Genomic DNA, 21,601 nt, shown 5'->3' on the forward strand with positions numbered 1-21,601 from the left:
TGAGACAAAACTGGACCAGAACCCCGGACTGGAGTTCTACACCGGAATACACGGAACTGGAACGCACCGGACGGGTGCGCACTGGAGTGGAGCCCACTGGACTGGAACACACTGGAGGGCCCCACAGGACTGGAACACACTGGACCGGAACACACTGGACCTAGGCTTCACCTACGCTTGACCACCTTTCCCCGAGGGTTAAGCCCTAAGGTTCTGGCAGCCGGTAGGACTTACAGGAAAACCCGGAACTGGAACTTGCAAGCAGGAACAACAGGAATGAAGATCCAGGAGTGCCCCCTGGCACCTAGGCGCAGGCAAGGCCGACAGGCAGGGACTGTCCGGGTTCTGGCAGTCGGCAGGTTTAAACACAATGACTAGTAAACTGTACCTAGGCTAATAGAAACGCTATACCCAGGCAAACCAATCATACACAAGAAACATACACAGAGCACACTCAGGAGACTTGAAAGCTATACACCAGCTAACAACAAAGCTGTGCCCAAGCTAACAAGTCATGCACTGGAAACAAACACAGAGCACTAGCAAAGCTATACACCAGCTAACAACAAAGCTGTGCCCAAGCTAACAAGTCATGCACTGGAAACAAACACAGAGCACTAGCAAAGCTATACACAGGCTAACAAGCCACACGGTGCCTAAGCTGGCTAGTCTAAACAAACGCAGAGCACTAGCCAAGCTATACACAGGCTAACAAGCCACACGGTGCCTAAGCTGGCTAGTCTAAACAAACACAGAGCACTAGCAAAGCTATACACAGGCTAACAAGCCACACGGTGCCTAAGCTATCTAGTCAAACATAGAAACTCACACAGAGCAAACACTGAAACAGTGTACAGAGCACTCTATACACCAGGGCCCTAAATGAAATGCAAAGGCCAGGGCTGTAGTCTCTAAGTGATTAATAAAGCCCTTCCACACCACAGACACAGCTGCAGCAATCACCTTGCATCCAAACAGAGGCTTGACACACAGAGCAGTCAGCCCAGCGGGAGCCATCTTGGATACTGGCATAGAGGAGTCGGCGGCAGCCATCTTGGAAAAGGCATAGCCCACACAGGTGAGGTTCAGTAGGGCAATCAGCACACAGAGCCAGAGAGAAACTAAGACAGAGACAGAGACAAGCAGAAGCCAGCACAGCCACTGACTCCCAGAAACAGGGTACGTCTGAGGGTGGTCACGGCCACAGACGTAACAACCTGCAAACAGGACAAACAGATGATCCGATTTCCGGAAATCATTGGTCACTTCCAAGTATCTGATGATGACATGTCTCACATCCAGATATTTGAGAGCAGAGTATTCCTCTGGGTAGTCCTCCCTACGAAAGGAAGGGAGACAGAGCTGCTGATTCACATGGAAGCGAGAAACAATCTTGGGCAGGAAGGAAGGCACTGTGCGAATAGTCACTCCTGCCTCAGTGAACTGCAGAAAAGGCTCTCGACATGAGAGTGCCTGGAGCTCGGAAACTCTTCTGGCTGAAGTGATAGCCACCAAAAAGACTGCTTTCAATGTCAGGTCTTTCAGAGATGCCCTCGACAAAGGTTCAAAAGGCGGCTTCTGCAATGCTCTTAGCACCAGGTTGAGATTCCACGCAGGCACCACTGAGTGCAGAGGAGGGCGCAGGTGATTAACTCCCTTGAGAAAGCGCACCACATCTGGCTGCGAAGCCAGGGAAACACCCTTCAGGCGGCCCCTGAAGCAAGCCAGAGCCGCTACCTGGACTTTAAGGGAACTGAGCGACAGGCCTTTCTCCAGACCTTCTTGCAGGAACGCCAACACTGAAGAAATTGGAGCAGTGAAGGGAGAAAGTGAGCCTGCTTCACACCACGCTGCAAAGATACGCCAACCCCTGGCGTAAGCAGTAGAAGTAGAGCGCTTCCTCACTCTCAGCATAGTGGTGTTGACTTTGTCTGAGAAGCCCTTCTTTCTCAGACGCTGCCGCTCAATAGCCAGGCTGTAAGACTAAAGGGGGAGGGATCCTCCATCACCACGGGACCCTGATATAACAGGCCCTGCTCCACTGGCAGCCGCAGAGGATCATCGACTGAGAGCCTGATCAAGTCCGCATACCAGGGACGTCTGGGCCAGTCCAGACCCACCAGGATTATCCAGCCCGGATGCTTTGCCACCCGGTCTAGCACCCTGCCCAACATGGGCCAGGGCGGGAACACATAGAGAAGCTCTTGTGTCGGCCACTGTTGGAGAAAAGCATCTACTCCCAGGGATCGAGGGTCCCGTCCTCTGCTGAAAAAGCGCGGCACTTGGCAATTGGCCGATGACGGCATCAGATCTAGGCTCGGCTGGCCCCAGCGCTTCGTGATGTCCAAGAACGCCTGAGCAGATAGCTGCCACTCTCCGGGCTCCAAGGTATGGCGACTGAGAAAGTCCGCCTTGACATTCATGACTCCGGCAATGTGGGCCGCTGACAGCTGTTCCAGGTTCGCTTCCGCCCACTGGCATAGATTCATGGCCTCCTTGGCTAGAGGGGCGCTCTTGGTACCTCCCTGGCGGTTGACATAGGCCACAGCCGTGGCATTGTCCGACAGGACCCGTACTGGCTTCAACGCCAGTACCGGGATGAACTCCAAAAGCGCCAACCGAATGGCTCTGAGTTCCAGGAGGTTGATAGACCACTTTGCCTCTGCAGGAGACCAGAGCCCCTGCGCTGTCCTTCCCAAGCAGTGGGCTCCCCAGCCCGTCAAAGAGGCGTCCGTCGTGACGACAATCCACTCCGGGGTCACCAGAGGCATTCCCGCAGACAACTTGTCTGTCTGCATCCACCAGCTCAGCGCCTTGCGCACTGCTGGGTCCAAGGGAAGGCGCACAGCATAATCCTCCGACATCGGAGTCCAGCGCTGCAGCAGAGAGTGTTGTAATGGTCTCATATGAGCCCTGGCCCAGGGCACTACTTCCATCGTGGCCGTCATAGAGCCCAACAGCTGCACATAGTCCCAAGCCCGAAGAGGAGAGGCTACTAGGAACTGGTCCACCTGAGCCTGAAGCTTGACAATCCGATTGTCTGGCAGGAACACTCTGCCCACGAGTGTCGAATCGAACTCCCAGATACTCCAGGGACTGAGTCGGGCGCAGCTGGCTCTTCTCCCAGTTGATGATCCACCCCAGGGAGCTCAAAAGAGCAACCACCCGGTCCACAGCTTTGCCGCACTCTGCATAAGAGGGGGCTCGGATCAACCAGTCGTCCAGATAAGGATGGACTTGTACTCCTTCCTTTCGCAGGAAGGCCGCGATGACCACCATTACTTTGGAGAAGGTCCGCGGAGCAGTAGCCAACCCGAAAGGGAGGGCTCTGAACTGGAAGTGTCGGCCCAGGACTGCAAAACGCAGAAAGCGTTGATGAGGAGGCCAGATGGGAATATGCAGGTACGCTTCCTTGATGTCCAAGGAAGCCAAGAACTCTCCTGCCTTCACTGCCGCTATAACAGAGCGGAGAGTCTCCATGCAAAAGTGCCGCACTTTCAAGGCCCGATTGACCCCTTTGAGGTCGAGGATAGGCCGGACAGAACCTCCTCTCTTTGGTACCACAAAGTAAATGGAGTAACGTCCCTTGCCAGTCTGATTTTCTGGCACCGGAAACGACCGCACCCAGGCGGATCAGGTTGTCCAAGGTCTGCTGCACTGCCACAGCGTTGACCGGAGACTTGCAGGGAGAGAGTACAAACCCGTCTCTTAAGGGTCGGCAGAACTCTAACTTGTAGCTATCTCTGGTGACTTCCAGCACCCAAGCGTCTGAAGTTACTTTGGTCCACTTGCCCAGAAACGAGGACAGGCGTCCTCCAATCTGCACTGGGCCATGGACCAGGACCCCATCATTGGGTACGAGACCCTGGGGGAGGACCGGAGGGCGTACCTCCGGGACGGCGGTCTCTGCGAAAGGAATGCTGCTTGGGGGAGAAGTTCCTCTTGAAGGAAGAGGGGGCAGAGGAGCCCGACTTGCCCGGGCGGTACCGACGGGCTTCTTGAAACCGTCCTCTGGAGATACCGGGGCAAGCACTGGCCCGAGCCCTGACCTCTGGTAACTTCTTGCCCTTAGACGTGCCGAGATCGGTCACGATTTTGTCCAGCTCGACCCCAAAGAGCAGCTTGCCTTTAAAAGGCAACTTAGCCAGGCGGGACTTAGAGGCGTGGTCCGCAGACCAATGTTTCAGCCAAAGCCAGCGCCGCACAGAGACTGTCTGAGCCATGCCTTTAGCCGAGGCTCTCAAGACATCATACAGTAAGTCTGCCAAATAAGCCAAGCCCGATTCCAGGGCCAGCCAGTCAGCCCTCAAGGAAGGATCCGAGGGGGAAGCCCGCTGCACCATCGTCAGGCACGCCCTGGCCACATAGGAGCCGCAAACTGAGGCCTGCAAACTTAAGGCAGCCGCCTCAAAGGACGACCTTAAAGCCGCTTCCAATCTTCTGTCTTGGGCGTCCTTTAGGGCCGTGCCACCTTCCACCGGCAACGCCGTTTTCTTAGTCATGCAGTGATTAAAGAATCCACGGTAGGCCAAATAAAGGCCTCACGCTCACTTTCAGGCAAAGGATAGAGGCGGGACATAGCCCTAGCCACTTTGAGGCTCGCTTCCGGGACATCCCATTGAGCCGAAATTAAGGTGTGCATGGCATCATGCACGTAGAAGGTTCTAGGCGGGCGCTTAGTCCCCAGCATAATGGCGGAGCCAACAGGGGCTGAGGGAGAGACGTCCTCCGGAGAGGAAATCTTCAAAATGCTCATGGCCTGCATTAACAGGTTGGGCAAATCCTCTGAGCGAAAGATCCGTGCTGCAGAGGGGTCAACCGCTCCATCCGAGCGGGAATCCGTCTCCTCCAAGGAATCCCCAAAGGACCGTTGGGAGAACTCAGATACGCTGCCCTCATCTACATCAGAGGAAACAGCGTCCTCTAAGGCCTGGGCATCCACCCGAGGGCGTTTACTTCCGGGGGCCTCAACCCCTTTATCGGACAAGGGAGAAGGGGCAGCATTCTGCATAAGGAAGGCCTGATGCAGCAGCAAAATAAACTCGGGGGAGAAACCCCCCAAACTGTGCAATTCAGCAGCCTGGGCCACAGCCCTAGATGCACCCTCAACCGGCGCTCGCAAGAGCGGGGGAGAACCATGCTGCGCATCCAAGATGGCGTCCGGCGCGACACTCCGCGAAGGAGCCGCGCGGGAAGAACGGCGCTTAACTTTAGCCGCTTTTTTGCCGTCGCCCAAATCAAGGGCGGCCATGGCATGAACGTCTCCCAGCTCAAGGGCGGCCCAAGAAGAAGCCGTCCGAGCAGAGTGGCCGGCCAAGATGGCGGAGGCGAGCAGCGGGGGATGGGCGTTTATGGCAGGAAAAACCGCCGCGCCGGAGGAAGACCCGGGACACTGACCGGCCTCCAAACTGACACCCAACAAGGGCGAATCAGACTTTAAAACCCCCGCATCCCCGCTAGAAGCACACACGCGGTCCGGGGAGCGATTCTTTGCGCCCTCGCCCTCCGACGCCATAGGCCACGTGGAGATCAATCGGGGAACCCCCTGCCCGCTATAAAAAGGTAAAAATTACCTGCTTCTCGCTCCGAGCTGTAACGACCTGGTGTCCCAGTGAGTAGCTGCAATAAATGTTTAAATAAACGTCGAAATAAACGCCCTTAAGGACGTTCAAAAATTTTTTTTTTTTTTTAACGGAGCCAGTGGGAGGGGGGGAGAAAAGGAGGGACCTGGCGCCACCAGGTTTGCACTTGCTCAAGAAGAGCCCTCAACCCCAGGCACTCAACAAAACCTAAAAATTAGGCTTGGAGGCCTAGCCAGAGCTGCTGCTGTGTGTGACCACCACCTGCTGAGATAGAGAACATAATGAGGAGTTTCCGGCAGCACATGACCACATATAGGGAGGCAAAAGGATTGCTCTCTATCTCCACCTGCAGGTAGATGGACACAACCCACCAGTCTATGGATTGATCAGCATGATGATATGGAAGGGAGGATACGCATACAGAAGGCCTGTCCCCCAATGTAGGAGAAAGGCATCTGACGCTAGTCTGTCGTGGGCCTGAAGTCTGGAACAGAACTGAGGAACTTTGTGATTGATCTGAGTGGCAAAAAGATCCCCCAAAGGGGTGCCCCACACTCGGAAGATCTTGCGGACAACGTCCACATTCAGAGACCACTCGTGAGGTTGCATTATCCTTCTCAGCCTGTCAGCCAGACTGTTGTTTACGCCTGCCAGATACGTGGCCTGAAGAAACATGCCGTGGTGGTGAGCCGAAAGCCACATCCTGACGGCTTCCTGACACAGAGGGTGAGATCCGGTGCCCCCCTGCTTGTTGGTGTAATATATTGCAACCTGATTGTCTGTCTGAATTTGGATGATCTGGTTGGACAGCCGATCTCTGAAAGCCTTGAGAGCGTTCCAGATCGCTTGCAATTCCAGGAGGTTGATCTGAAGATCCTTTTCCTGAAAGGACCAAACCCCTTGAGTGTGAAGCCCATCGACATGAGCTCCCCACCCCAGAAGGGATGCATCCGTCGTCAGCACTTTCTGTGGCTGAGGAATTTGGAATGGAAGTCCCGAGGTCAGATTGGATCTAATGGTCCACCATTGAAGGGAACTGCAAAAGACGATGGAGAGATGGATGACATCCTCTAGATCCCCTGTGGCTTGGCACCACTGGGAAGCTAGGGTCCATTGAGCTGATCTCATATGTAGGCATGCCATGGGAGTCATATGAACTGTGGAGGCCATGTGCCCTAAAAGTCTCAACATCTGCCGAGCTGTGATCTGTTGAGATGCTTGAGCCAAGGACACTAGGGCCAGGAGATTGTCTGCCCTTGTCTGGGGAAGATAAGCCCGAGACGTCCGTGTATCCAACAGAGCTCCAATGAACTCCAATTTTTGCACTGGAACAAGATGGGACTTGGGATAATTTATTACAAACCCCAGTAGCTCCAGCAGTTGAATAGTCATCTGCATGGACCGTGGAGCCTCTGCCTCCGAAGTGTTCTTTACCAGCCAATTGTCGAGATAAGGGAACACATGCACTCCCAGTCTGCGTAGCAATGCTACGACAACTGCCAAGCACTTTGTGAAGACCCTGGGCGCAGATGCTAGGCCAAAGGGCAGTACACAGTACTGAAGTGCTGAGTTCCCAGCCAAAATCGAAGGTACTTCCTGTGAGTTGGGAGCACCGAGATGTGAGTGTAGGCATCCTTCAAGTCCATAGCCAACCGTTTTCCTGAATCATGGGAAGAAGGGTGCCCAAAGAAACCATCCCGAACTTTTCTTGGACCAGGAATTTGTTCAGGGCCCGTAGGTTTAGGATGGGACGCATTCCCTCTGTTTTCTTTTGCACAAGGAAGTACTTGAAATAGAATCCCAGCCCTTCTTCCCCTGGTGGAACGGGTTCGACCGCATTGGCCTTTAGAAGGGCGGAGAATTCCTCTGCAAGCACCTGCTTGTACTGGGAGCTGAAGGATTGACCTCCCGGTGGGCAATTTGGAGGCTTGGATGCCAGATTGAGGGTGTATCCTAACCGGACTATTTGAAGAACCCACCTGTCGGAGGTTATAAGAGGCCAACTTTGGTGAAAAAATATCAACCCCCCCCCCCCCCCCCCCCCCCCCCCGGACAGGCAAGTCGCCCGGTACAGACACTTTTACTGCGGCTATGCTGCACTGGAGCCAGTCAAAAGCCTGTCCCTTGCTTTTGCTGGGGAGCCCTAGGGGCCTTAGGTGCATGGCGTTGACGAGAACGCGCATGCTGGGGCTGAGCCTGAACCGGCTGCCGAGAGGCAGGAGTGTACCTACGCCTATTATAGGAATAGGGAGCACTCCTCGTCCCTCCAAAAAACCTCCTGGATGAGCAGGCAGTAGCAAAAGACGTCCGGCGGGAGAGAGAATCCATGGCATCATGATGCTTTTTCATCTGATCAACCATATCCTCTACTTTTTCTCCAAAGAGATTATCCCCCCGGCAAGGAACATCCACCATTCGCTACTGGGTCTTGTGATCCAGGTCAGAGACACACAGCAATGAGAGTCTGCGCATCACTATACCTTGAGCAGCTACTCGGGATGCCACATCAAAAGTGTCGTAAGACCCCCTGGCCAGGAATTTGCAACACGCCTTCTGCTGCCTGACCACCTGGTGAAAAGGTTCAGCAAGCTCCACAGGAAGTGCTTCAACTAAACTGGACAGTTGCCTCACCGAGTTACGTAAGTGAATGCTCGTGTATTTATTTATTTTATTACATTTGTATCCCACATTTTCCCACCTATTTGCAGGCTCAATGTGGCTTACAGAGTTTTGTTATGACATAGTCAATACAGGATATGTGGCTTACAGAGTTTTGTTGTGACATAGTCATTACAGGATGTCAGACACAATTGTTAATGTACATAGTCATTACAGGATGTCAGATACAATTGTTGATGTACAAAGATTAAGTACAGGAAGAGAGCGGGAAGGTGTTAGGGCTGTATGTTTGTATGTAGAGCTGGTATGTTTGGATCTTGGCGGCGAGCATTGCGGCCTGATACATTCTCCTTCCAAAAGAATCCAAGGTCCTAGACTCTCTGGCTGGGGGCGCTGAGGCATAGTCTCTAGTACTCCTGGCTCTTTTGAGAGCAGAGTCCACCACCATGGAATCGTGAGGAAGTTGGGCCTTCACTATTACAGGTTCTCCATGGACTCTGTACTGGGACTCGGACTTCTTAGGGACCACTGGATTAGAAAGAGGGCAAGACCAATTCTGCATTGGCACTTCCCTGAGTGTATTGTGCAGGGGGGCTGTTGCAACCTCTGCATGTGGAGAAGGATAATCCAGGACCTCGAGCATATCGGCCCTGGGCTCATCCACAACCTCCATGGGAAATGGAATGTCCTTAGACATTTCCCGTACAAAGGATGAGAAAGTAAGACTCTCAGGTGGAGACGTGCTTATTTCAATCGGTGGAGTAGGATCAGAGGGAAGCCCACAAGACTCCTCCTCCGAAACGTACCTGGGGTCTTCTTCTTCACCCCATGAGCGCTCCTCTTCAGTATCGGACAGGAGCTCCCTAAGAGCAGCCCGAACCAGAGCCTGCCTTGACTTCGAGGATCGACGACCTCGTGGGGAGCGTCGAGAAGTTGATCCCTGCCTAGACTCTGGTGAAGTTTCCTCCACCGACATCGAGGGGGAATCAACCCGGGTGGCAGCCGACGCCGGCACCACAAGCGGTACCGAAGACGGAGACCTCCTCGCAGGTGATGGCCCAGATGCCACCTCTACAGTCGGTGCGGAAGGCGCAAGCACCCCCGACACCGAGGCAGTCTGGTGAAGCAAGCCTTCCAGAAGCTCCAGAAGAAGGGCCTGGATGCGCTCATCGAGAACTTCCATCGGAAAAAGCTGGGGGGCTGGTGCAGGAGTTGGGTGCCAGAATCTGAGGGGGGTTCGAGAGCCGGTACCAGGCTGCCAGACGATCAATGCATCAGCACCTCCTGTATGGAGGGTGTGCGGTCCTCCCGGCGCCAACGCTTCTCAGGTGCCGACTCCCTCAGCTCCCCGGAGCTCTCGGTACTGTGTCTGGAAGGAGATCAATGATGATGCTTCTTAGCCTTCACTCGACACCCGTCATCAACACTCCTCGGTACCGAGGAAGACGTGGAATCTTCACGCCTTCTCGGGGCCGGGTACGACGAAGGTCGGTCCCGGGGGGCCTGCATAGCAGTAGGCCTTGAGATAGGTGGAGACCCACTCGATGCCTTACTGCTCCCAGCTCGATGCAGTCTCTCGGCAGTCATTACCTGTGCTCTCAGTGTCACTGCTTCCCTCGATGTCAACGCTGATGCCCTCGGTACTGAGGTTGAAGTCAATGTCGAAGGACCGGACTGCTCAGGAAAACGTTTCTCACGCTGAGCCTCTCGAGCCACTTAGGTCCGCTTCTTCATCAACTTACACATCTTACAAGAAGCTGGAAGATTTTCGGGCCCAAGACACCACACGTGAGGGTCGGTGCTCGAGATGGTCCAGTTGCAGCAAGTACAACGCTTGAAGCCGCTGGGAGTCTTCGATGCCTTGGGCGGAAAAATAACATAGTAATCAAAAGGCTCGATGGTGCCAATCAAAAAGGGCACAAAAAGAGGGAAAAAGACCCAGCCTGATCGGCCTAAAAGGCGGACATGACAAAAAAGAAAGAAAACTTTAAGGATGAGAAAAACTAAGGAAAAAACGAAAAAAGTTTTTTTTTTTTTTTTAATCTAAAATAAACTATGAAGAGAAAATTGAAAATGTTTTGCGATAAACGCTCACTAAAGCTGTCTCCTGAGCCGTAACTGGCAGCGAGGAGAAACACCCGACCGACCAGAATTGCGGAAAAAAAAAAAGAGACTGGTTGCTGCACGTTCGCGTCGCGGGTGGGAAGCCACCCACGCGATGGAACAATCAGGAAGGTTCCAGAGCTTTGAAGAGTTTATTTCCGTCTTCTGGACTGTTGCGGACGACGACCCACACATAAGAATATTAGAGCCTGCTTGTCCTTGGAGAAAATCAACTTGCCCAAGATCACAAGGGGCAGCAGGAGAATTTCAACCAGGCTTACCTGGTTGTCAGTCTAGTGCTCTAACTACTAGGCTACTCCCCTGGTTAAAGCCTATTTGGGCTTTCTCTGCACCTCTAAAACCGGGGAAAAGGGACTATAAATAAATTGGTTCTGCTTCATCCAAGTCATTCCACTTCAAATAGTTACATGGATCTGGTTTTTATCTACTCCTGTAACAAGCAGCAGTGAGACCTACTATCTGTAAAGGAGAGATGGGGTGCCTGGATTGGGGGGGGGGGGGAGCAGAAAGTTGCTACAATGCATAGATTTGGTAGATCCTCCAGCTTACCTCAGCATCTGGTTTTTATCCACTCTCATAGCAAGTAAATCAACGCAAAGTAAAGACATGAGAGGCTGCAATACCCAGCAAATGAAAATGAAAGAAATGCAAATGGTACATCAAGGCACTGATCCTGCTGATCCTCCTAGTCTGCAGTCAAGATGATTTTTAAACCTCCTGATCAGATGTCCAAACAATCACTGCAAAAAACACACACACTGATCTGACCTATTATTATTTGAAATTGATCTATTTTCCAATCAATATCTGACCTGCAGCTCTCTCATTATGAAATAAAAAACTCCACACCCAGCTTAAGTAAGGCATTAAAATGCTCCTTCCAAAACACAAAATGTATCCCCTCTTATCATCTGTGTAAAGGCAGACCCAATCTGCACTACTTCAGTTCACACTCATACAAAGCCAGTTTAGAACCGGTAAAGAGTAGTTACTTACCTGTAACAGGTGTTCTCCGAAGACAGCAGGCAATATATTCTCACATATGGGTGACATCATGTCGGCCCGGAGGCGGCACCGGTGAAACAGACCTCACCACGGGCTGAAGGCCTGATGCATAAGCATCCGGCACCGGCAACATCGATACCTCCGACACCGTCGGCACTGGTACCTCTGAACTCATTGACACCGGTACCGCCGGCACCGTCGGTACCGACAACCTCGGTGCCGATTGCCACTGCTGCATCATTTCCATGAAAAAAGGAAAAAGGGCCTGCATACGCTCATCAAGAGTTGCTGCCGGAAGATGCTGAGGGGTCGGTTGATCTTATTAAGTAGACCTAACTGAAGGTGTGGGGATTCTTCTCAACTAGTTCACATACAATCCCAAACACATATATCTTATATCCAATATTATACCATTCAGAGTAGTGATATCATTATGTAAATATTAATCAAACATTGTATTTTTTGTATTTTTTATATATGTATACTTTGTACGGGGATCTTCAGATTTCAAACTGATTTCCACCATACGGGGAATCTTCCCCAATTCTTAATGGTGTTTTTCATATCTTCATGGATCAACCCGATCTTATAATTTTTATATTTTTATTCTTGTAGTTTATATCTTATATCTTACTAGTAAAAAAGGCCCGTTTCTGACACAAATGAAACGGGCGCTAGCAAGGTTTTCCTCGGAGTGTGTATGTTTGGGAGAGTGTATGTGAGAGTGACTGTTTGAGAGTCAGAGTGAAAGTGTGATTGTGTGAGAGAGAGCGTGAGTCTGGGTGTGAGTGTGTTTGTGAGAGAGTGTGTGTGTGAGAATGAGAGTGTGTGCAAGTGTGTATGTGAGACACAGTGTGAGTGAGAGTGTGTGTGTGTGGGCGAGAGAGAGAGTGTGTGTGAGACACAGATTCTCTGTTTGAGTGAGTGTATGAGACCAAGCGAGTGTGTGAGTGACTGTGTGGCACATAGAGAGTGAATGTGATACAGTGTGAGACAGAGTGTGTGAGAGTGAGAGTCAGAAAGACATTGTATATGAGAGAGAGAGTGTGAGCCGTGCCCTCCCAATCCATGGCCAGCTGTCCCCTGCCCCCTCCATTCATCCTTTTCCAGCAATTCCCCTCTGTCCCTGAGCCCTGCCCTCCCAATCCATGGCCATCCATGTTTGTCTGTCACCTGCCCCCTCCATTCATCCCTATCCAGCATTTCCCCTCTCTGCCTGAGGCCTGCCCTGCAATCCATATCCATCCATGCCCATCTGTCCCCTCCATTCATCCCTATGCAGCAATTCCCCTCTCCCTGAGTCCTGCCCTTCCAATCCATGCCCATCCATGCTCCTCTGTCACCTGGCCCCTCCATTTTTCCCTATCCAGCATTTCCCCTCTCTGCCTGAGGCCTGCTCTGCAATCCATATCCATCCATGCCCATCTGTCCCCTCCATTCATCCCTATCCAGCAATTCCCCTCTCCCCGAGTCCTGCCCTTCCAATCCATGCCCATCCATGCTCCTCTGTCACCTGGCCCCTCCATTTTTCCCTATCCAGCATTTTCCCTCTCTGCCTGAGGCCTGCTCTGCAATCCATATCCATCCATGCCCATCTGTCCCCTCCATTCATCCCTATCCAGCAATTCCCCTCTCCCTGAGTCCTGCCCTTCCAATCCATGCCCATCCATGCTCCTCTGTCACCTGGCCCCTCCATTTTTCCCTATCCAGCATTTCCCCTCTCTGCCTGAGGCCTGCTCTGCAATCCATATCCATCCATGCCCATCTGTCCCCTCCATTCATCCCTATCCAGCAATTCCCCTCTCCCTGAGTCCTGCCCTTCCAATCCATGCCCATCCATGCTCCTCTGTCACCTGGTCCCTCCATTTTTCCCTATCCAGCATTTCCCCTCTCTGCCTGAGGCCTGCTCTGCAATCCATATCCATCCATGCCCATCTGTCCCCTCCATTCATCCCTATCCAGCAATTCCCCTCTCCCTGAGTCCTGCCCTTCCAATCCATGCCCATCCATGCTCCTCTGTCACCTGGTCCCTCCATTTTTCCCTATCCAGCATTTCCCCTCTCTGCCTGAGGCCTGCCCTGCAATCCATATCCATCCATGCCCATCTGTCCCCTCCATTCATCCCTATCCAGCAATTCCCCTCTCCCTGAGTCCTGCCCTTGCAATCCATGCCCATCCATGCTCATCTGTCACCTGGCCCCTCCATTTTTCCCTATCCAGCAATTTCCCTCTCTCCCTGAGTCCTGCCCTCCCAATCCATGCCCATCCATGCTCCTCTGTCCCCTGCCGCCTCCATTCATCCTTTTCCAGCAAGTCCCCTCTCGCCCTTCCATGTTCCCCCCCACCCCCTCGCATCCATGCTACGCTCTCTCCCATGTCCCAGCCTGGCCCGCCCTCTTCTCCCCCCCCCCCCCTTCGCATCCATGCATCCTTTTTTTTTTTATTATTCTTTTTAACTTTACCTCCGTGGCGGTTCGTGCAGCGAAGCGTCAGGGAAGGAGGCGGCGCTCCCGACGTCTAGCTTTCCCTTCGCTGTGTTCCGCCTTGTTTTGAAGGCGGAACACAGCGAAGGGAAGGCTAGACGTCGGGGAGCGCCGCCTCCTTCCCTGACGTTTCGCTTCCGGATTTGTTTGTTTTGTCGCGAGGGCGGGGCAGAGACGGCAGGCTGAACCCTTCAGCCTCAGCCTGGGAGTGACGTCAGATGGCTTCAAGGCTTCAGGCTTCAAGGCTTCAGGCTTCCGGCTTCAAGTTTCCGGCTTCACAGAACTCAGGCTTCCGGCTTCAAGTTTCCGGCTTCACAGAACGTTGGCTTCAGAACGTTCACGGTGCGTTTTATTATATTAGATAGTATTTAACATTACTTAGCTTCAATTAATTAGCCATAGAGCAGCAAATTTTCTTTCAAATCAAACCTCCGCCGACTTGGCCAGGTTTCGTGTATACTTCGTCAGGGAAGAGGTTTGCTACAATAAAAACAATAACATTAAAATTTTTTCAATCTTATTCTTATCACCACGTTCTTATTTAACTCATTCTTATTTAACTTAGACTATTTACCATTATGTGTTCACTTCCGTGTCCCAGAAAAAATGGCTGCGGCGTTCTCTAACGCTACTACAATTTAAATAGACCTCAGCTGATTCCAAATACTCCGCTCTGATTGGATTCTTCACTTCTGTTAACCACCAATCAGATAAGAGACCACCAATCCAATTCGGAATTCAATCCATAAGGTTGTAAAGAATGTAATTGAAAAATCATTTTTTGTTCTTTATAATTCAAAAGAGATCCAGCATTGCCACCCTCCCAGCCCAGCCGGATGTGATCTATAATTCTCCATTTGATATCAGCTATATGATGATTTTTATCTATCCAATGTTGAACAATCGGAGCAGACGTGATTTTGTTATTAATACGAGATTTATGTTCATTAAGCCTAGTTTTAATAGGGCGACTAGATCGCCCTATATAAATCATTTGGCAAGGACAAACAATGGCATACACAACATTCTTCGAGTTATAGTTCGTATACGAGCGAGACATTAAAGGACGTATAGTTCCTGGAGGTATCCATGTTATACCTTCAATCGTCAATTCACACCATTGACAGGTTTCACATTTATAGTGACCTAGTTGTTCCTCAGAGTTTACCATATACTCCAGCTTTTTATAGGTCAACATCTCTCCTATCGTTTTGCCTCTTCTAAAGGCACAAATGGGATGATCCCCAAAACAAGCATGAATCTGTAAAATTTTCCAATTATTATGTATACTTTCAGTAATACGAGAGCTTAAGATAGAATAAGGGATTACCATCACTAATTTGTCTAACTCAGATGAGTTATTATATTGTAATAGTAAATCTCGATGTGAATATTTGGCTTTCAAATATGCTGTTTTAACAATTGCTTTAGGGTAGCCTCTCTCTTGAAAGCCATTTTTGATGCTTGCATCTCAAACATCATATCTTCTGAACATATTCTCCTTGCTCTTAACATCTGACTCACTGGTAAACTTTTTTTCAAGTGATACGGGTGGAAGCTGGTAAAATGTAACAAAGTATTTCGTGTCATAGGTTTTTGATATAAGTTAGTATGAAGATGACCATCTTTCTTATATATCCAGACATCCAAAAACTCAATACCTGTCATGTGATATTTGACTGTGAATTTCAAATTCTGTTGATATGAATTAAGCTTAATCATAAATAATTCCAACATTTGTAAAGATCCATTCCAAATGAAGAAGATATCGTCCAAGAAACGTTTCCATACTAAAATGTTTTGATATTCTTCTAAGTTATATACAAATTGTTCTTCGAACTTAGATAAATATAAGGTGGCAATGGAAGGGGCTAGTGATGCCCCCATCGCCACTCCTTGAATTTGTTCAAAAAATTGCTGTTGAAAAAAGAAATCATTTCTCTCTATCACCAACTGAGCAAGTTGCATCAAAAAATTCTTAGAAATTCGCTGGGGAGAGGGACGCTTATCTAATTCTTCAGCAATAATTAGTAATGCATCTTTCTGAGGAATGATAGTATATAATGAAGTAACATCAACAGTAACTAGAAAAGCATTATCTGACACATCTAAAGTTTGAATACATCGAAGTAAATCTGTAGTATCTTGAAGATATGATGTGACTTTCCGTGCTGCCGGTTTCAAAAAGACATCAAGAAATTTGGATAAAGGTTCCAAAATAGTGTTACGTAGCGCCACTATCGGGCGTCCTGGAGGTTTATAAGCATCTTTATGTACCTTTGGGAGAAAATAAATCCTTGGAATCTTAGGATATTCTTCCAATATAAACCGAGCTTCCCTCGATGTTATCATAGATGTCTCTAATGCTTCTTTTATTAATTCTTTTATAATCCCTTTTATCTCATCAGTAGGTTCCAATGTTAATTTCTTATAAGTTTTATCATCATTTAATTGTCTCCAAGCTTCATCCAGATATTCAGTCTGACCCCAAACTGTTACCGCGCCTCCTTTATCTGCTCTCATAATAAGAGCTTCACTTTGGCTTTGTAGTGCTATAAGAGCTTGACCTATAAAAAGCTGGAGTATATGGTAAACTCTGAGGAACAACTAGGTCACTATAAATGTGAAACCTGTCAATGGTGTGAATTGACGATTGAAGGTATAACATGGATACCTCCAGGAACTACACGTCCTTTAATGTCTCGCTCGTATACGAACTGTAACACGAAGAATGTTGTGTATGCCATTGTTTGTCCTTGCCAAATGATTTATATAGGGCGATCTAGTCGCCCTATTAAAACTAGGCTTAATGAACATAAATCTCGTATTAATAACAAAATCACGTCTGCTCCGATTGTTCAACATTGGATAGATAAAAATCATCATATAGCTGATATCAAATGGAGAATTATAGATCACATCCGGCTGGGCTGGGAGGGTGGCAATGCTGGATCTCTTTTGAATTATAAAGAACAAAAAATGATTTTTCAATTACATTCTTTACAACCTTATGGATTGAATTCCGAATTGGATTGGTGGTCTCTTATCTGATTGGTGGTTAACAGAAGTGAAGAATCCAATCAGAGCGGAGTATTTGGAATCAGCTGAGGTCTATTTAAATTGTAGTAGCGTTAGAGAACGCCGCAGCCATTTTTTCTGGGACACGGAAGTGAACACATAATGGTAAATAGTCTAAGTTAAATAAGAATGAGTTAAATAAGAACGTGGTGATAAGAATAAGATTGAAAAAATTTTAATGTTATTGTTTTTATTGTAGCAAACCTCTTCCCTGACGAAGTATACACGAAACCTGGCCAAGTCGGCGGAGGTTTGATTTGAAAGAAAATTTGCTGCTCTATGGCTAATTAATTGAAGCTAAGTAATGTTAAATACTATAAGATATAAGATATAAACTACAAGAATAAAAATATAAAAATTATAAGATCGGGTTGATCCATGAAGATATGAAAAACACCATTAAGAATTGGGGAAGATTTCCCGTATGGTGGAAATCAGTTTGAAATCTGAAGATCCCCGTACAAAGTATACATATATAAAAAATACAATGTTTGATTAATATTTACATAATGATATCACTACTCTGAGGGGTCAGTTGAGGCATTGGAGGCAAAGTCTGCTGAGGTTGGGGAGTGAGGACTTGGCTGCCAATGACCCCACACGTCGGTACCTCAGTAATAGAGGGGGAGCGATCCTCTTGGCACCGACGCTTCTCGGGTATCGATGACCCGGAGCTCCCGGTGCCGTGACGCGAAGGAGAACGACGACGGTGCCTCTTGGCCTTCGCCTGACGCCCATCGTCGAGACTCCTCGGCACTGGAGAAGAGGACGTGGAATCCACACGTCTCTTCGGGGCCGGGTCCGATGCAGGACGGTCCCGGGGGGGTCTGCAAAGCAGGAGGCGCCGAGGCGGGCGGAGACCCACTCGATGCATCACTGCTCCCAGCGTGCATCGGTCGAATGGCAGCCTGTCCCCGGTCTCCCGGTGCCGACGCTTCCTTCGACGTCGACCTCGCCGACTTGGACGGCATCGCCCTCGACGGCACCGACTGGCGTCGATTTGGACGGCGCCGACTTGGACGACCCTTTGGGCATCCCGAGAGAGCAGTGTCCGCTTTTTCATCACGAGACACAGTTTGCAGCCCTCCGAGCGGTGGTCCGGCCCAAGGCACTGTAACCACGTGTGGGTCAGTGCTGGAGATGGCCCGAGGACAGCGGGCACAAGGCTTAAAGCCGCTGGGCGTCTTCGATGATATTTCGGGAAAAACAGCCCCTGCCAAATCAAAAGACGCGATTGTGTCGTTGAAACAAGAGGACACAAAAAAAAAGAAAATAAAATCGCAGGCTAAAAGAAAGAAAACTTAATAAACGAAAAAAAATAATACTAAGAAAAAGGATACTTTTTGTAGAGATTTCTTCACCTCCGGGCACAGCAACACGAAGACAAAAACTCACCGTGTCACCTCTTTGACGCGGAGAAGAAAAAACTGAGGAATGTGTCCTCGCGGCGGGCGGGAAAAGGGACGCACGCATGCGCAGTGCATCTGCGCGGCGAGTAACATTTTTTCAATTTTGATGAAGACTTTACTAGAAAGTCCTCCGGGCCGACGTGACATCACCCATATGTGAGAATATTAGCCTGCTTGTCTTTGGAGAACTCTGGAATCCTCCTAATTTTGAACATAGACAGAAAATTGTGGTTGCGTACAATAATTGTTTTCTAAATAGATCTGCAGACTATATCTTTCCTTTCAGTCCAATGCCAGTTGCATTAGTTACAAGAAATCTCACAAGTCACAGAACACTAACTCTTACATTCTTATACTATACCATAAATAACAGAGAGCTCAGTTCACAAAAAAATTAACATTTAACTTCACAAAAATAGTGAAGTGACACGAAGAACCACTATTTACTTAATTTCAGAATGATTATATAACTAAAACTCTTCACCAACCTTTAAAAAACAAAGTCTACAAGCACCCTAAACTACTTGACCTATGCCGTAGGGCACTTATGGCACCTCTCGAATCCCCACCTTTCCAGTGTCATGACTCCTCCTTCCTTTCCTCGTCCTATCCAAGAAATTCCCCACAGTTGACAACCAATCGGTACAAAAAAAAGGCGCGACCGCAGGACGAGCGCCTCTTTGCTCTGTTTTCGCAAAGCATCTTGCTAGCGGCGATGTTCTTCGAACCCAGCCAATCAAAAGCTGCGTTTCCCCCTGCTCTCCCTCTCACCCCCTTTTCTTTTCTGTGAAGCTGCGGTGCGCGTGCGCGCCTGGTTCCACCCCCCCACCCCCTCTATCTTATCCTATCCTGCGCGGGTGATGTCAAGGCTCGCGCAAACTGAGAACGAAACACCGGGCTGAGAGAGCCGAGGCCGAGGATTGCCGGTACCTGGTTGGGAGTTCCTAGTGGCTGCTCCAGTTCTTTTTGAAGTCCAGGTTTACACTGCTGCTTTCCCTGGTTTTTTCCTCATCCACTGCCGATAGTCGGCGCCGCTTCTGTTCTTACCGAGTCCAGCGCTGGGACGGGCGGGCCAACGGGCATCTTTGACCAGTAGTACCCGGACCGTTGCTGCTTGTTCACGGAACTCCACGCTCGAGGCGGCGCTGTCTGTTTCTTCTGGAAAGCTGGGTGGTTTTGCTAGGGGGAGAGAGGACTGTTTATATATTTGACAAATATTTTTGTTCTCTCGGCTTCTCCCCTCCCCATCCTCCAGCTCCCCTACTCGCATTCTGCCCCCGAAGTGAGCATCGCATCTGATTTCGAGCAGAGCTCTAGGTTTCCGGCTCCGCTCGCCTCACAGCGTTGTCGCTTTGACAAGTGATGTTGCATCAAACGCGATTGATCAGTTGGAAGCAAAATTAAATAAACAGCAGGTTGTTCTTGGAGAGGTAAAACAGCTCTTGTCAGTCATCTTACAAAGGTTACTGGAGCATTTTATTTTTTTAAATCAGAGACTTTTAAAGCAAGCTGTGGTGAATCTCCAGGCACGGATAATTTTTATTTTATTTTAAGCAGGATAATTTTAAGATGTTTTTGTGTGAATGGTTTTTTTCTCCCCCCAGGGTACTTGTAAAGTCCACGGGATGCTTGATGTTCTTGTTTGTTCTGGACTCGCTTTTTTAATAGAGACCTTCAGTACCTACCACAGATAAACATAAAAGGTATAGTAAATAATCTATGTTCTGATCATACGATAATGTTCATACAACATAACAAACTGGAGTATTCCGCCAATCAGTTGGCGTTTTGGTTTCTGTATTCCGATAACGGACAACAAATTATTTCAGCAATATCCTGGGTGTATGTATTTGTGAGCCGCCGTAACATGACAGCTTCCACAGAAAACCAGCTGGTATGTCCTCCATGCATGTGTGTTAAGACTTTTTACAGTAAAATTTGGAGATGCAATACGTATGGAGTAAGAGTGCTTTCAGTTTTGTGTTTTATTTTATAGTTCAACTTTCTGATTAACTTTCCTGTTTCCTTGTTCTTCCTGCTTCCCTCAGAGGTGGAAAGAAACATCTGCACTAGCCTCATCATGCTTTTGCTTTTCCTGCAAACTGAGCAGTTATAGTCTCGTGCTAGCGTGCTGCCACCTACAGATCTCCACAGTTAGAGATGTTCCGGTAGTCTCCAGAGTCGTCTTCTGTGGCCCTTGTTTCACTTCTATCTTGCCAACTCCATGCCCTCAAATATTAACTGTCCCCCATCATCTTCAGCTAGGCAGTGCTATTGCGATGCTTTGTCACTCTTTTGTTCAGTATTATATTATATTGTTCTGACTCTCTATATATAGTATTGCTATATAGATCAGCATAGGGATTTACAAAATGAAGATACGAGGCACATGGATGTTAAGTGATGTGTCCCTGTTCCAGAGAAACACAATTTGTGCCCCCGCAGAGAACTAGAATGGTTATGTGAATTATTGTGGGGGAAAATGCTGCAGTAGGGAGAGCTGATTTTTCTGAAAACTGATGGAAATATCTTCTTTTGTAAATAAATGTACTGTTAAGTAGGTTAGGTTTTAAAGGTAAATAGAAGGAATGATCTGTGCATGTTATCTCTGCTATACCTGCAGCCCTAGCTGAGCTGAGGCCCTTGAACTCAGACTGTAAATAAGAGCATGATACATTTACCTTTAAGAACTCAGGCTGGTATTACTATTTAATGTTTTGTTTTAGGCCATCTTGACTTATGTCTTCTTTTTGCCGTTCCTTGCAGTTGTTATGACTCATTGCTTTTGGTATCTACTCCTCTTCTCTATTGCAGCATCTTCTACACAGCTCTGAGTGGTATGGTGGGGGGAGGCTGGAAACCCTGACAAGGGGAAAAATCATTCTGTCATGACACAGGGCTTGGATGAGATGAAGAAACTCCATTAAAATTACTTTAAATTCTTAAATTTAAAAGAACAGTATATGACTTCCTAATTTGAATCTAGTTGTGTTCACTTTTCACTGATGTAATAAATGGTGTTTAAGCAGCCAGTAGCTTCCAGTCCCATTTCCTGTTACTCTGACTTGTCACCTCCAGACTTATAAATATGATGCCCAATGATATGTGTCCAGAATTCCTGTTTGTGAGGGTCTACTACAGTTTTGCTATTTACCGTTTAAATCATATTTTTTTTCTACTTCTGAAGTAAAATTGTCTTTTGTGAGTAAAAATTGGTTAGTTCTTTGCATTGAGTGCCTAACCTACACATTTAATATGTATTATCTTTAGAGGGTGTCTTCCAGTTACTTATAGGAAGCAT

At 48.7% G+C, this 21,601-nt stretch overlaps 1 protein-coding gene across 6 annotated transcripts in view; it reads left to right on the plus strand.

The window, feature by feature from the left end:
• The first annotated feature begins 19,122 nt into the window (after positions 1-19,122).
• Positions 19,123-21,601, plus strand: part of FUT8 (fucosyltransferase 8) — a 510,310-nt gene continuing 507,831 nt past the window's right edge. For 2 of the 6 annotated variants that reach the window (XM_030215544.1, XM_030215552.1), the window contains exons 1-2: positions 19,123-19,730; positions 19,905-20,003. The gene's annotated coding sequence lies outside the window, so the exon portion shown is untranslated. Of the gene's footprint in view, positions 19,763-19,904; positions 20,004-21,601 lie in introns of all 6 variants that reach the window. The other 4 variants (XM_030215546.1, XM_030215545.1, XM_030215548.1 and 1 more) reach the window with 4 other exon arrangements.

Source organism: Microcaecilia unicolor, chromosome 9, assembly GCF_901765095.1.
Source record: "Microcaecilia unicolor chromosome 9, aMicUni1.1, whole genome shotgun sequence".
Classification (NCBI taxonomy): Eukaryota; Metazoa; Chordata; class Amphibia; order Gymnophiona; family Siphonopidae; genus Microcaecilia; species Microcaecilia unicolor.